The sequence below is a fragment of the Silene latifolia genome, chromosome Y, assembly GCF_048544455.1.
Source record: "Silene latifolia isolate original U9 population chromosome Y, ASM4854445v1, whole genome shotgun sequence".
Taxonomy (NCBI): domain Eukaryota; kingdom Viridiplantae; phylum Streptophyta; class Magnoliopsida; order Caryophyllales; family Caryophyllaceae; genus Silene; species Silene latifolia.
Window position 1 is genome coordinate 437,092,320 of NC_133538.1, and position 15,568 is coordinate 437,107,887.

At 35.5% G+C, this 15,568-nt stretch overlaps 1 pseudogene; it reads right to left on the reverse strand.

The window, feature by feature from the left end:
- Nucleotides 1-508: 508 nt before the first annotated feature.
- Nucleotides 509-12,547, reverse strand: LOC141632635 (uncharacterized; annotated as a pseudogene).
- Between the last annotated feature and the right edge of the window lie 3,021 nt (nt 12,548-15,568).

The window sequence follows — 15,568 nt, forward strand, 5'->3', positions numbered from 1 at the left end:
CATACAATCAACATCTAATAAACACAATACTCCCAAATCCCCCAAATTACCCAATTAGGGTTTCAACTAAAATCAATGAAACAACATAAAAATTGTACTAGGACCTTACCCACAATACGACGGTCTCAACGGCATAAAGAACACAACGATCCGATGACTCTAGCCCTTAGGATTTGCCAACAACGCGACGAGAGAGAACTACGTAACTTCTTTTTCTTTTGAAAGGTTTAGAAAGGTGGAAAGTGATTAAAGAAAATGACGGAAGCCTTTTATATTAATCTCACGTTCTCAGCAAAACCCGTCAAAACAAACCCGTAAAACACACTTACTCGATCGAGTGCCCCCTACTCGATCGATTACCCAACTTACTCGATCGAGTACCCTACAGGCAGACTACTGATTTGTGTCAAAAACTACTTACTCGACAGAGTAAGCCCTACTCGATAGAGTACCCAAAGACTCATAAAATCGTAGTATTACAGTCGTGACAGAAACAGACAATATGTAGCTAAAGCAGATTCACTGCATACCTGTGGACCATATTTCGATCATGAAGATACTTCAGTCCCAAAAGAATCTGTCTTGTGTAAGCAGAAACATGAGAATCACGAAGATGATACTTTTGGTAAAGGCTCGCAAGGGTACCTTGCGTCACAAGCTCCAAAAAGATGTAGAGTTTTGAATCAGCCCGTACAAAGCAGAAGTAAAAATTAAAGAAATAATAAATCATTTGTGTTTACAGCATGTAGTCACATACTCCTCGTGAACGGTATAACTATGTATACTCTCCAAAATAGAAAATTATTGAGTAAAAAACAAGTTAAGGAGGACATCTTTTCGGTACCATGATATCGAACTATATTTTCATGTTCAAACTAACTCAGAAGTTCAATCTTCTGAAAAGAAAGAGAAAACAGGCGAACGAATATAGAAATAAATTAGATAGCAGTAGTAACATAGCAACAACCACCAGAAAGTGGCTAGCAAATAGCCTCACAGCCAACAATAGCTATTACTAATGAAAACAATCTTATTTGACCAAAATCGTAACGTAATTTACCTGCTCTAGTTGATACATACTCTACTTTCCCTGACTTCCTTGTCCAAGCAGAGAAACTTCTTTCATAGCAAAAAAGAATCTCTCACTAAAAAAGAACCAGAAATTCAATAAAATTTCCTATAATAACGACTAGTGAAAAACCTGGAAACTGCAGCGCATATTGATTTATAACATGGTGCATAAAGTAGTGAAGCAACTAGAGATTGGATGTCTGCAATAAGTGTGTAAATGTTACCATTGCTAACGGATACCTAGTTGAACATCAATAATAGAGATCGCTTTATGGGTACAAATGGGAGGAAGGAACAGTATGCAGCATTTAATTAAAATCAGCTACCAGTTTATGATGGAATATTATTAGTTTGAGAAACATTGCATACCTAGAAATCCCTTCATATACGGTTCCAAATGATCCCTGCCCCAAGAGCTTACCCTTTTCCCACTGAGTTATGTTGATTTTGCCCCCGCCATTTGGTGAGATAATAGATGTTGTTATACTGGATGTGTCGTCATCGTTGCTAGTTGTGAAAGAACAAGACCCTGACATTATAACGGTCCCTCCAAGCCTGACACCATTATCTAACTCTCTAATAGAATTCTCACTATCAGTTTCTGCATCATCAGATACATGTGCACGGCACTGAGAAGGAGACGTATCACTGTCAGGTGTCAGTCGTTCTAACAGGTCCCAAGTAGAATAATTATGATCATCAAGTGTAGGAAGAGTCATAGGCGGTGGGACAGTTAAAAAAGGCAGACGATCACCTCTGATAACTGCACCTGCACCATCCGTTACTGAAGAGCTTATATGGAAAGGCGGTGTTCGATGTTGCTTCCAGTCACGAACACTAGAATTAGGGTCCACGACAATAATTGTCCGAACACTATTTCCAAATCTGTGCGGTACATGTTCAATGAACTTATTACTCTTCTTAGCCTTTTCTTTGTGAACCTTAGGCACATTGAGATCAAGATGACCTTTCTTAGGTCTTTGCATGATACCAAGAGATGATCTATTCTTGAGAAGCTCATAGTCTGCTTTTGGAATCTCTAAATCTTCAGGTCCAGAAAGCCCTAAGCTCTGTAAAATCCAGTCTATCTCACCATCTTAACCATCAATTCGAAAACTAATCATGCCTAGAGCATGTGGCGAGTCCAGGGACCGTGTTCGAGGAGCTGAGGACTCGGTTGTTGATGGAGAGGTAGCAGATGAATCTGAAATTGAAGTTTTTAGCAACATTTTTCCACAGGAGCTTCCTTGGAGACTGTGAGAGATCCATGCTTTTGCTCTTTGGCTTAGAGGACTTTAATTTGTCTATGTTTCTATGTTGCTTTTTAAGAAAAAATATTCTAGGCAAGTGATGGATTGAGAAGAGCTATATCCATTGAAGTTCAGAAAACCTCATTCAATTATATCGACTAACCTCACCTTCCTCATATTCAAAGAATAGAGGAACATGTAAACTCAATCAGGTCGAAACTTCACAAAATAAAGTCCAGTTTCACATAAACGGGTACAAAGTTCACAAAATTAGCTCCAAGGTTCACAATATTAGCTCCAACATTCACAAAATCTGTTTCACAAAATGTTTGACAAAATCAGGTTTCACAAATTCATGTCTAAGGTTCACATAATCACGTCGAAACTTCACAAAATAAAGTCCAGGTTTCACATAATCAAACTTTAGAATGATAAAAATTGTGAAAAAAACTATTGACATACACTAACATATTCTTTTCACGGCGCAAAAATCACCACTAGTTCGTACCAATATCATACCAATTCAAATTTCAGTATTATTTATTTGTTGTTCTAGTATGATTTCCAGTCGTTCTAGTACGCTTTTCCAAATTCGCTATACATACGTCATATTCCTTTCACACACTACTGCCTTTCGCCTACAATACACCGTAGATATACTAAAATGACAAAGAAATAATGCTAAAATGACAGAAAAACACACAATAATTTCAATCAAATAAACGTGAATAGATTAAACCGATTGTTGATACGAAATCACACAAGATAAGAAAGTAAAGAGACGAAGCAAATAAAAGTGAAGATGAGGACGATCAATGCCACTAGAATTAGGAGAATCAATCGAAAGAACTATGACATCGTCGAAAATCATCGCGACAGTGAATCACGAGCTGATTTATATCATAATCATCATCAAATACCTAAATACTTAAATTTTACACAATCGATCATTTAACTAATCAATTAATCACATAATTTTACCAGAATAATACATAAACAAAATAATAAAATCTGAACAATAAAAGAGCAAGTATATTATCAAATAACTGATAGAAATCACATGATATGGCAATTACAAGTTTGACATTCAAATAAATGAAAATTATAAACAAAAAAGAATAAAAGCGAGAATGAGAATAATACTCCGTACTTACTTCAAGATTAATGATGAACACATAATAAGAGTCAAGATCGAAACGTGAAGATCGAAGAAACATGATGAATCGCAGCATGATTATGGTGTGGACGATGAAAATCAGAGTGATAAAATGGTGATCGAATGAGAGTGAACGACGAATTTGAGTTGAAGAAAAGTAGATGAAGAGAGAGAAAGTAAAGAGATGTGAGTTATTGTGTGAGTCGGAGTAAATGAATGAAGTTGAAGAGGGAAATGTGTGTTTGGTGGGGTTTTGTATGGGGACACGTGGCATCATCTGGTGCATCTATGGCTTTTTAATCTGACGGTTTAAGATTGGTACAACTACCTCACCCAAAGAAGGGTGCCTCACATGATTCAATTTCTAGGTAGTAATAATTAAAAAAAAGATACTCCGTATATATTAGGTATTTATTAATGATTTACCCTAAATTTTATAAAATATTTAGGAAATTTCATGTTGGTTATAAAAGGAAATTTATCCGTATGTACATTTGATGTGCTTTCTATACACAAATGTATTTTATTCCCGTGCATTTATGCACGGGTTACACACTAGTTTGTATTTATAGTTATTGTGATCATTGTGCTGGTTTATTGTTGTTGTTGTTGTTGTTGTTGTTGTTGTTGTTGTTGTTGTTGTTGTTGTTGTTGTTGTTGTTGTTGTTACTATTACTATTACTATTATTATTACTATTATTATTATTATTATTATTATTATTATTATTATTATTATTATTATTATTATTATTATTATTACTACTACTACTACTACTACTACTACTACTACTACTACTACTACTACTACTACTACTACTATTATCACTATTATCATCATCATTATTATTATTACTATTACTATTACGATTACTATTACTATTACTATTACTATTACTATTACTATTACTATTACTATTACTATTACTATTACTATTACTATTACTATTACTATTATTATTGTGGTGATGTGGCGCAGTGACCAGAGAGTTGCGCCATTGTTTTGTTAAGGCACGATGACTAGGGAGTTGTGTCATTGTGTTGAGACAGTACAGTGTTCAGGGAATTGCACTATCAGGTGACCGGTTGGCTCATGTAAGACGAGAGACCAGACACCCTCTTGCATTTTATAATCATTTGTCTTATTGTATCGTTTAGCTATGCATATGCTGTTTTCATTCTTACGTCTTGATAATGTTGTTATCCCTACTCAAATGTTGATTGCGAAAGTGTGTGTCTTGTGTTAAAATTGTCAGCCAACCTTTTCTATTGGTGACCTGTTATGATCCATTGGATATTTCCCATCGAATGGGGAGCAGTTAAGATGGCAGGTACAGATTAGTTGTTGATGCCCTATGCTATGCTGGGGCCGGGACGTGTGGTGCCTATAATCCCCTATGAAATCTAGTGCAAAACAGTGGCGGAAACACTGTCGAATGGGATTAAATACACAAAGATAAAAGTTCTAACTGTTATAAATTGAGAATGTATAAAATTCTCAAGGATAAAATTAAATGGTTAAGTCTAAACAAATGCCACTTTTATAAAAGGGCGAAAATAAAGAAAACCTCCAAAAGTGTTCAAGACTAAAACCATAAAAGAAAGCGAAAAAAAGAGTAGGATCAGAAACTACTCGCTAGCTCACACAAAATCCCCAAAGCTAACACCGTCATGTTATAAACATAACGACCACAATCGATGGGGAGTAACTCGACGTTCTCCCGGCCATATCACATGATATAAATGTTACAGATGCAAATAATATATCAAAGTAAATTGAAATGTTATAAAACATAAGTAACAAAATATGATTACCAAATCACGTTAAAACCAACGTGCTGCATGCTTAAAAGCAAAATATTCAAAAGATAGAATGGAAATAATTTAGTTCAGGCTAGATATCTACTTTAGCTATACTTTTCACACCGCAGCATCTTTACTAGTTTCGGGAACCCAGTGTCACGCTAAGATGACCAACTCCAAGCTCTCTAACTAGACAACAAACTATAATAGGACACGACTTACCACGCAGTGCGAAGTCCTAGTCTAAGTACATATACATGACTCTTCGACGATCTGTACTGCCCGCAGGATACCCAACCATATAGCTGTTTTAGTAAAACTGTATGCCTTAGTTTATTATTCATTGCCTTTACTTTCTTTACTCCAAACTTAAAAATATCCCAAGTGATATAATTATTCAAATGGTTCGTAAGTGAACTACACTTTTATTTTCTTCGAATTAGAAAACTTAAACTTAAAACCAAAAGTATAAAATTTATTTAAGGACTTTAAATAAATTAAGTTACTGAAATTAAACTTTAAAGACCATCCTTTGACTTAAGGTACTTTAGTAAAGACTTATTACTTAGGCTTTAATGAGACGGAGCTCTACATTAGTTTATAAAACTGAACAGCAGTATTGTAAAATTCATAATTAATTACAGAAAAATTGAAGTGACGCAAGGCCAATTTTCATGGTTTCCTATAGGTTTTGGCTACAACTTTCATTTTTTAACAAACTTTAAATTAGGAAAGTATCAGGGGTCTAAAAATTTATTTCTAAAAACTGTCCGAAAACGTCACCCATAATGTTTCAGTTCATAAATCCACTTTTAGAAAACATTTTAATGCAAGGCATAATTTTAAACATAACTAAACATGATAAATCTTTATTTAGAAAAAGATTAGCTACTGTATCAAAAGCAAAATATGTTTTAAAAATGAATCTTTGAGAGAAGTCAGAAACGCGTTTTACAGGCGATCTGTTCACATATAATTTATTCTGACCAAACCGTAAGTCTAAATATTATGAAATTTTTTATGAAGACTCCACACTTTAAAATAACAGGAGTTTATTCTTTACACTTTTGCAAATTCGAAATAGAAATAGGTGATATTATTTTTACAAACAGACGAACATATTTGACACATTTAACAACGGTTTTCATCAAACTTGTAAAATACACCATAAATCGAAAATAATGATTGAAGACCTACAAATTTATACACAACCTAATACTCCATATCTCTGCCATATACTATAATATTGTAAATTTACAATTTTATTTAGTATTTTTAACATAATTAAAACCGAACAGAATCGCTATAATCGCAGAAACTGCGTCAATACTTTAAATTACGAAATAAATACTAAAACTCCAAAATAATTACCACGAAAATTCATGATATTTTAAAATCTATCATTTAACCCAGAAAAATAATTTAAACCTCCTGGAAATCATAAAAACGAATTTATACCATCTTTATATCATATTAATCGGTTTACTCATAAAACTTTCAAATCAACCAAATAAATTCCTATTGACAAAATAAAATTTATACATAGTCAAAAATAATTTATAAACATCAAGGGATCAGAAATCATATGTTTCGAAAATCATATTAATGAATAAATCTTTATAAAACCACAAAAATGCAATAATACATACAACTACAACAATTAAATCGATGTAATACCGAGTAACGTCGTAGTTACCTTGATTGTCAAGATCCGAATCTACTAAATATTCGTCGGCGTCAGGATCCTCTGGATAGCCCTTACGATGTAAGCGAAGAACGAACAAGTGTAGAGAATGAATGACGGAAACGGGGACGAAATATGGCTCGGTGCACTGTGTAAAGCTACACGATTTTGAGAGGGAGGAAGAGAGTTTATTCTTTGCTGTTTTGGTGTTTGTAAAACTGACGTAGGAAAGCTAAAAAGTGTAGATATTAGAAAAGTAAAACCCTTTCCTAGTATCACTTAAATTGTTAACAAAAGATCATATATTCCTTTCCAATAGGTCAAAGTAGAGCTTAAGTAGGAGTTGTTAAAACAAAATTTGATTAACATATATAAAGTGTGCGTTAACAAAAAGGGAACCAAATTCCAACGTGAAACACAAAACGGGCAAAGGTCAATTGTATAATTCGTAAAATGACATAACGGTCTACATAATTAAAACACGACTATTAGATTGTTTAGTCGTTAAAACGACAGTAGAAAAATAAACAAGTATTTAAATTGTAAATACGAATTTATATCATCTCGAGGTTTAAATAAAATTATGTACGTAGAAATTTGCCTCGGAGATGATTGATATAAATTTTCGACCAAATATATTAAAATTGCCCTTTCGACATGAAAAAACATTTCCGGCAGAAGTTTAAATAAATAATTAGTCCTCAGGGGGACTAAAATGGGCGTTCAAGGCCAAAGTTTATTAAATAGGTTTGAAATATTGAATATTCGAGAAATATTTAAATTTACATATCGACTCGAAAATTATTACTAAAATCAAACTCGAAAATTAGCGGGTGTTACAGTGCCGAATTGGTTCAAGTCTAGCTATTACATTTCACTTTACTAGTTGTCAGACATTGTTATTTTATTAAGTTCAGTTGTAAACTTTTAGTTAATGAACAGTTGGTTTAAACTTTTTATTATTCAGTTTGAGATGGTCTTATCAGTATTGATGTAATCTATTTTAAAGTACCTTTGTAATATTAACTTTGTTATTCGCTGTCCGGGTAACCGAGATGGTAACGACCTTTTTTATCTGGGAATGTCTTGCTAAAGACTCCCGGTTAAATGGGGGTGTTATATTGTATTAGTATAAATACCCCTCTTTGTAATAATTTAGGGATCCCATCTTTCATTAGTAGCCTCCTTAGTTTAAATCTCATCCCTTAACTTTAGAATTAGGAGTAGATTAAATTTAATCTTTCCCCAATTCATGTAATCTTACCTTAATTGCTCTTCAATTACTTGTAAATCGAGTTTGTTTATAGGATTTCTTTGGGATTTGTATTGAAGAATAGTGACAAGTCTTCATCTTTATTCAAGAATCCTTCTTATTTTGGTGGAATGTTAGTCATATTATATCATAGTCCATAAAAGGACACCAATACACCATTGGGAGCACTGTTTACATCAACAACTGACAATAAAATTAAAACATAGTAGACAGCACTCAACAAATCCCTACACCATGACACCAATTCCTATCAGCTAGAGCCATTGGCCCCTGAAACACCCCCAATACACGACTCCTACAATCAGCTTGAATCTGTTGGATCAGCCTGTCAGACTGCATAACATATCCATCCAGTCTACAAACATTCCTACAATGCCAAATACCATATATCAAACACCGCCAATTTTTATGATCACTGTCTAGCCGAAGAGAAATTTTCTTGAGATGTAGCGACTTTTCACAATCGAGCTCGTAACATTAACCCCTAACCAAGTTGCCAACAGTTGATAACAGTTCTGAGCATATACACAGCTACTAAATAAATGCTCATGAGTCTCAGGTGCCACACCACAGATAAAGCACTCAGTAGGTACTGCCACCCCCATTTTAGTCAGTCTATCAAGCGTGAGTAGCCTCTGTTGCTGCTGCAACCAGTTAGTAAAGCACCACTTTGGAATATTGAATCTGTTCCAGACAAACTTGTACCAACCTACTTTCACTTCAGAACACTGCATTAGCCATTTGTACCCATCAGAAATTGTATATGCTTCATTGGTACCTCTCCACTTTCCATTCACATAGCCATTCTTCATAGTATTTTTAACCTCACATATCTTCCTCCATGCCCAGGAACTATAAGAGGAAGGTTCATAGTCTAACCAAGTAGCACCTTTCAAATAAATAGCATCAATCCATCTAATCCATAAATGGTCTTGCTTAGAGGTAATCCACCAGACCAGTTTACCAATGGCCGCAACATTCCAAATTTTGCTATCATTAAGACCCAATCCACCAGTTTCCTTGCTCTGACAGAGAACATTCCAAGCCACCAATGGTGCCTTAGAGTATTTGTCACTGCCTTCCCACAAAAAATTCCTGCACAGAGCCTTAATTCTATCCATAACACCAACAGGAAGAACAAAAATTTGGGAGCAATAGTTATGAATGGTGGATAGAACAGATTTAACAAGGACAAGTCTACCAGTATATGAAATCTTTCTACTATTCCATCCCCTGATCCTGCTAATCATCCTATCTACCAGGACATTACAATCCATTTTAGTCAATCTCTTATGAGAAATTTTAACCCCCAAGTACTTGAATGGGAGATCTCCCTTCTTAAAACCAGTCCTCTGAAGAACCTTGTCAACTGTAGCAATGCTCATACCATTACTATAGAAGTCAGATTTTTCTGAATTAATGTGCAATCCAGAAGCAGAAGAGAATCTCTTAAAGAGCTCCATAATAATGCAGATAGATTTAACCTCCCCTTTACAAAACAAAAGAAGATCATCTGCAAACATCAGATGAGTCAGCCTGAGCTTTTTACAGAGGGGATGAAAGTGAAAACCAGGAATCCAGCTGCCCATCTCCAAAAGCCTGCTCAAATACTCCATACAAAGGGTAAAAAGCAAAGGTGACATTAGATCACCTTGCCTCAAACCCCTACAACCTGAGAAATATCCATGTATTTGGCCATTCAGACTGATGGAATAGGAGGTCGTACTAACACATTGCATAATGAGTTTGATGAGATGAGGAGGGAAATGCAGAGCATCTAACATTTGTTCCACAAAAATCCACTCAATTGAGTCATAGGCCTTCCTTAGATCTACCTTCATCAAGCACCTAGGATAGACACTCTTCCTAGTATAAAGCCTAACAAGGTCCTGACTTATGAGAATATTGCCCAAAATACTTCTCCCTTTAATAAAAGCACATTGGACAGGATTGATTATCTGAGGTAGGCATCCACTAATTCTAGTACAAATGATCTTAGAGATGACCTTATATAAAGTGTTGCAGCACGCAATGGGTCTAAACTCCTTGACAGATCTAGGGTTATCCACTTTAGGAATTAAGGTGAGCACAGTACTATTTAGTTGCTTTAGCATCATACCAGTTGTGAAGAAATCCTTAACAGCAAGGCACATATCGTCTTTAACAGTAGACCAACTAGCCTTGAAAAAACAGCTAGTATAACCATCAGGCCCCGGACTTTTGTCATCTGGGATATCAAATACAACAAGTCTGATCTCCTCCTCAGTAGGTATCTTGCATAACCCATCCCAATCTCCTTCACTAATAACCTTTCCTTGAGTGACAACATTTTTATAGAAGCAAGAAGTCTGAGCTTTGGCCCCCAACAAGGACTTGTAATAGTCTACAAAAGCCTGTAGAATATCATTAGGATCCCTACATTCCACTCTATCCTTATTATCTATTTGCAAGACCTTATTATGAATCTGCCTCTGTTTAATAGCTTGATGAAACATGTGGGTATTTGCATCCCCATCATGGACCCAAGCAGACTTAGCCTTCTGCCAAAGATAAGCAGTCCTAGCATCATCAAGCAAGTGATAGGACTCCCTGATCTGTTTCTCCTTATCCATCAAATGAGTATTAGTGATATCACCCTGCAACTGTTGTTGACAGTCCAGCAAGAGATTATATGCCACATCCGCATTTCTTTCAATGTCTGAAAACAAGTCTCTGTTAAGCTTTTTGAGAGAGGGTTTAAGAAGCTTCAGTTTCCTGACCATTCTGAACATACGGGTACCCTGGATCTGCATCTGCCAATGCTGAGTCACAAGGGTCCCAAAATCCTCCACCTTGGTCCACATATTAAAGAATTTAAAAGGTTTCTTAGTCCTAGAGCTTCTATCACCACAAGACACAATGCATGGACAGTGATCAAACTCTCCTTCAAGCTGGTAATGAGCAAACCAGTCAGACCAATCCTTCAACCAATCACCATTCAGCAAAACCCTATCAATTCTACTGAATACCCTAGTAGCACTAGCTTGTTTGTTATTCCATGTGAAAAAAACACCTGTAGTTTTCATATCCTGAAGACCACAATTATTCACAGCAGAAAGAAAGGGAGCCATCTCATTATCTTTAACCAGCTTCCCCAACCTCTCATTAGAAAAAAGCACATTGTTAAAATCCCCTAAGACTAACCAGGGACCTGTCACACACAGCCTTATTAAGTCATTCCAGAGAGGTAACCTATCTTCAAGCTGATTAAAGGCATAAACAAAAGTAGCAGTAAAGGTGACACCAGATTACAACACCTTCACCTTAGCATGGAGATATTGAGATGCCATCTCTAACACCTCAACATCAACTGTACTACCCTTCCAAAGAATCCAAATTCGACCTCCAGGATGCATACTAGTATTTGTAACATACTTCCACCCATAGCAAACATTATTAGTAACTTTATTTAGAGATCCAGGTTTCACTCTGGTCTCAAGGAGTCCAAATAGATCTACATCATTATGATGCAGAAACCATTTGATATTTTTCTGTTTAGGAACACTATTCAGACCCCTCACATTCCATACTCCTAGTCTAATCATTAGGGGATACAAGCTCCCCTCCACCCCCTCCTTTATCAACCATTTCATTAGCTGTCTCAGCTTCAGCCAACTCAGTATTAAAGGTAGTATTGAACTCAGTATCCTGTCCTGAAACCACCCTAGTCTCATGCCTAGTCAGTTTAGTTATCACTCTGGCAGGAGTGTACACAGGACCATGACTAGGAGCCGGGGTAACTACAGGAGTAGCTACCACCACAGGATTAGGCTTCTCCTTCACCAAATGGGATACTCTTTAGGATCCACAGGAGCTGCAGTACCCACTGTCTTTGGTTTCCAGACTTGCTTCATAGGCTGAGCCACAATAGGTCTCCTAGTACCCAGGGCCTTCCTTCTGCAATTCTGAGTGCTATGTCCAATACCTTTACATTTCTGACATGTAATGGGCAACCAATCATATTCAACAGCTACACGCAATTCAGAACCTACTTCATCCTCAAAAATGATCTGGTTAGGGAATTTCTGATCTATTTCAACTTCCACCATCAATCTAGCAAAACCCAGCAGAGATTTCTCCAAAGTAAGATCATCAATTCTGATAAACCTACCCACTAATCCTGCCAATTTCTCTAGACATTTAGCACCCCAAAATTTAAGATCCAAACCAACCAGTTTAACCCAAATAGGCACCTTCTTAACAGAGACTTTGGAAATTCTAACTGTAGGATCCCAGGGTTTGACAATTAAGGGTTTCCCATCAAATAAAAACATACCATTAGCCAAAACAAGTTTGTGATGCTCAGGTTTGGCAAATCTTACCACAAATAATCAATTTGGCAAGAAAGAGATCTGGGTAATGTCATAAGCAGACCAAATTCGTCTTAGAAAATTATCAAGCACTTCTCGAGGCGGGTTCGCACCCATGACATAACCATAAATCGCCAAATTCCAGTACGCAATCTCGTCCTTGACATCATCCACAGAGAGCTTCAAATGAGGACTGAAAGGAACCCCCAAATCACCCTCTTCAGCAATAGGTTCCAGACGAGCCACAGCAAAGCAAGTCTTTGAGGACGCCGAAACCTCACGCCAATCCTTAGGATCATCAGAAAGTACCAATCCCTCAGCAAGTACAGTATCTCCTTTCTCCTTCACCGCAGCATCAACAGCCGTCTTTGCAGATGCTATGTCTACAGCAATTGTTTCAACATGAACATTCTCACCAGTAGATTTATTGTTACTAGAAGTACTTTTTGTATGATTATTAGATTTATTACTACTATTATTGGTGTTAATAGTTGATGAATTATTATTTTTAGTTGTATTTTTTGTAGAATTTGCAGTAGAATGATGAAGATTGCTAACTTTCCGTGCCATTGCTCAGAAATCGTGACCTAGAATTCAGAGAATCCTTCTTATTTATGTTCATGCTTTCCTTAATTTGTTGGTATATTTTCTAATCTCCCTTTATTTTCTTGTTAATCTTTCACTAAATTTGATAATTACTTAACTTAATCATCATGTTTAGTTTAGATTCTTTGTTTGTTGTTATTGTTAGCATGTTTCTCATGATAATTAGTGAGCAATGTCCTTGCTAGGATTAGTGGGGATTATGGGTATGATTGAGGGATAATACATGTTTGTTGGGTTGGTACTTCTAACGTATGCACACCACATATTTGATGAAATATGTAGATGTCTATTTACATGTTTTGTTGTTTGTTTATACACACCCATAAGATCGAGAGCCTTGAATTGTGTTAGAACTTGCATAATGTTAGTAGACCGACCTTGTGTACGTGAGAGCTAGCTCGTGTTAGTTTATGGTGGGGTTGTTAGACCAAGAGACTCAACCCATTTGCCTAAGTAAGACTACCTTTCAACATGAAACCCAACCTACTAGTTACCTTAGTCACTCATATGAACCCACTCTTCTTAGTTTTCCTCTTTATTAATTTATTTCAGTTATCATTCTAGTTTACTTTACTTTGTTATTTCATTAGTTTAGATTACAAATCCAATTTTAATAGTGACACTTGCACTCAAAGAATTAGACTAATATTTAAACAATTTAGATACTCCCGTCCTATGGGATGACCTCCGCTTACTTGGTATGCTAACTTGTTAGGTTATAAATGTTTGTTTGATGACGTACAATGACGCACTCACATCACAATTATTATGCCCAATACCCTCCATTCTACTTCATGGCTCAACAAGGGTCCGTTGACCCTAATGAACTCCTTCCGGATTGGCTACAACCACGCCTTATGTTCCCCAATAAAGGCAACTAATAATAAAGTGAAGGTGTTCAAGGGATAGATGATGTTGATATGGAGGAGCGGAAAGAGGAAAGTGAAGAGGATAGTGGTGATGATAATGATCATGATAACAAAGATGATGATGATGTCGAAGAAGAAGATGATGACAATAATGATGACGATGAGGATGAAGATGTGGATGAGAGTGATGAAAATTGAAAAGGATATGATAGATCTAATGGTGAATGGTGGCTCACTTAGCATCTAGACCTTGGGTAGTTGTTCTTACTCTCATGTACATAGTTTGCATTTGTGTTCCTGTAGTTGCATTATAGAGTCACTTGGACTCTTTGTTGAGTGATTAGCTTTGGCAACATGAAGGCTTGCACCTTAATTTCATCAAGGGGCCATTTTGTTTGCTCCTAAGAGTAAAATCCAAAATGATAATTGCATTTAGGCTACTGATGGCCAAACCTCACTTTTTTTTTGCACTAGCAATAGTGTATGTTTTGGTCGGTTTTGGGAAGTTAGATCATAAGTATAATGAGTTAATCTAAATTAGCTCTTTAATCGAATGATTGCATGCATCACTCTTAGGTTAGTTAGCTTAGACATTGCATATTTGCATCTGTAATATATTTTTTTTGGTGCTATGCATTTGTAATATATATCATGTAGCTAGTTGCATGTAGATTAGTTCATGTAGTGTACTTGCATTTCATTTAGATCATGCATTACACTTAGTTATATTTCATTGAATTTGCATTTTATTTACAGTTCATTATTTGAAAAAACCAAAAACAAATCTTTCCTTTTTCAAATATTAAAAAACCCCAAAAACATGTTATTTCAGTTTTAAGAAAATATTCAAAATATCAAAACAAGTTTTTACTCTTTCGTTTCCTTCCTATTTTGTACATTGGGGGACAATGTACATTCTAAGTGTGGGGATGAGAAATATTATAGCAAAAATCAAAAAATCAAAAAAATCAAAAAATTTCAAAAACATGTTCTTTGTTTTACGCATTTCTTTTCATAAACCGAGAAATCACTAAAACATTGCATATTTAAAAATTACAAAAAAATGAAAAAGTTTAAAAAATACAAAAAAAATATGGTAGTTTAGAGTTGTATATACTTGTGTTGTGTTTTGTTGCTCTTGTCACATAGATACTACATTTCATTTGAGACATAAATAAGGGAATTTGAAGACAGATTGGTTTGATCGTTCTAATCTCTTTTTCTTTCCTTTTATTTTCATTTATCACATGAGAAGATTGGTCTTGTATGTTGAGGATGATGTGTATTTTTGAGATATTATGGTAGTGTGCCTATGGGTTGCTAGGAAATTTCTTTAGTTTATGTGGCATGTAGGATGTTAGTTGGATTCATATGAGATCGTATATATATTATTTGCATTCATGGCATTTAGTTGCATTTAGGTAAAAGTTTTTGTAAATGCCTAATTGGGAACCTTTACAAGTGTGAATAGGCCATTGAAGATACTCTTTTTATTTTGAACTTGTCATTT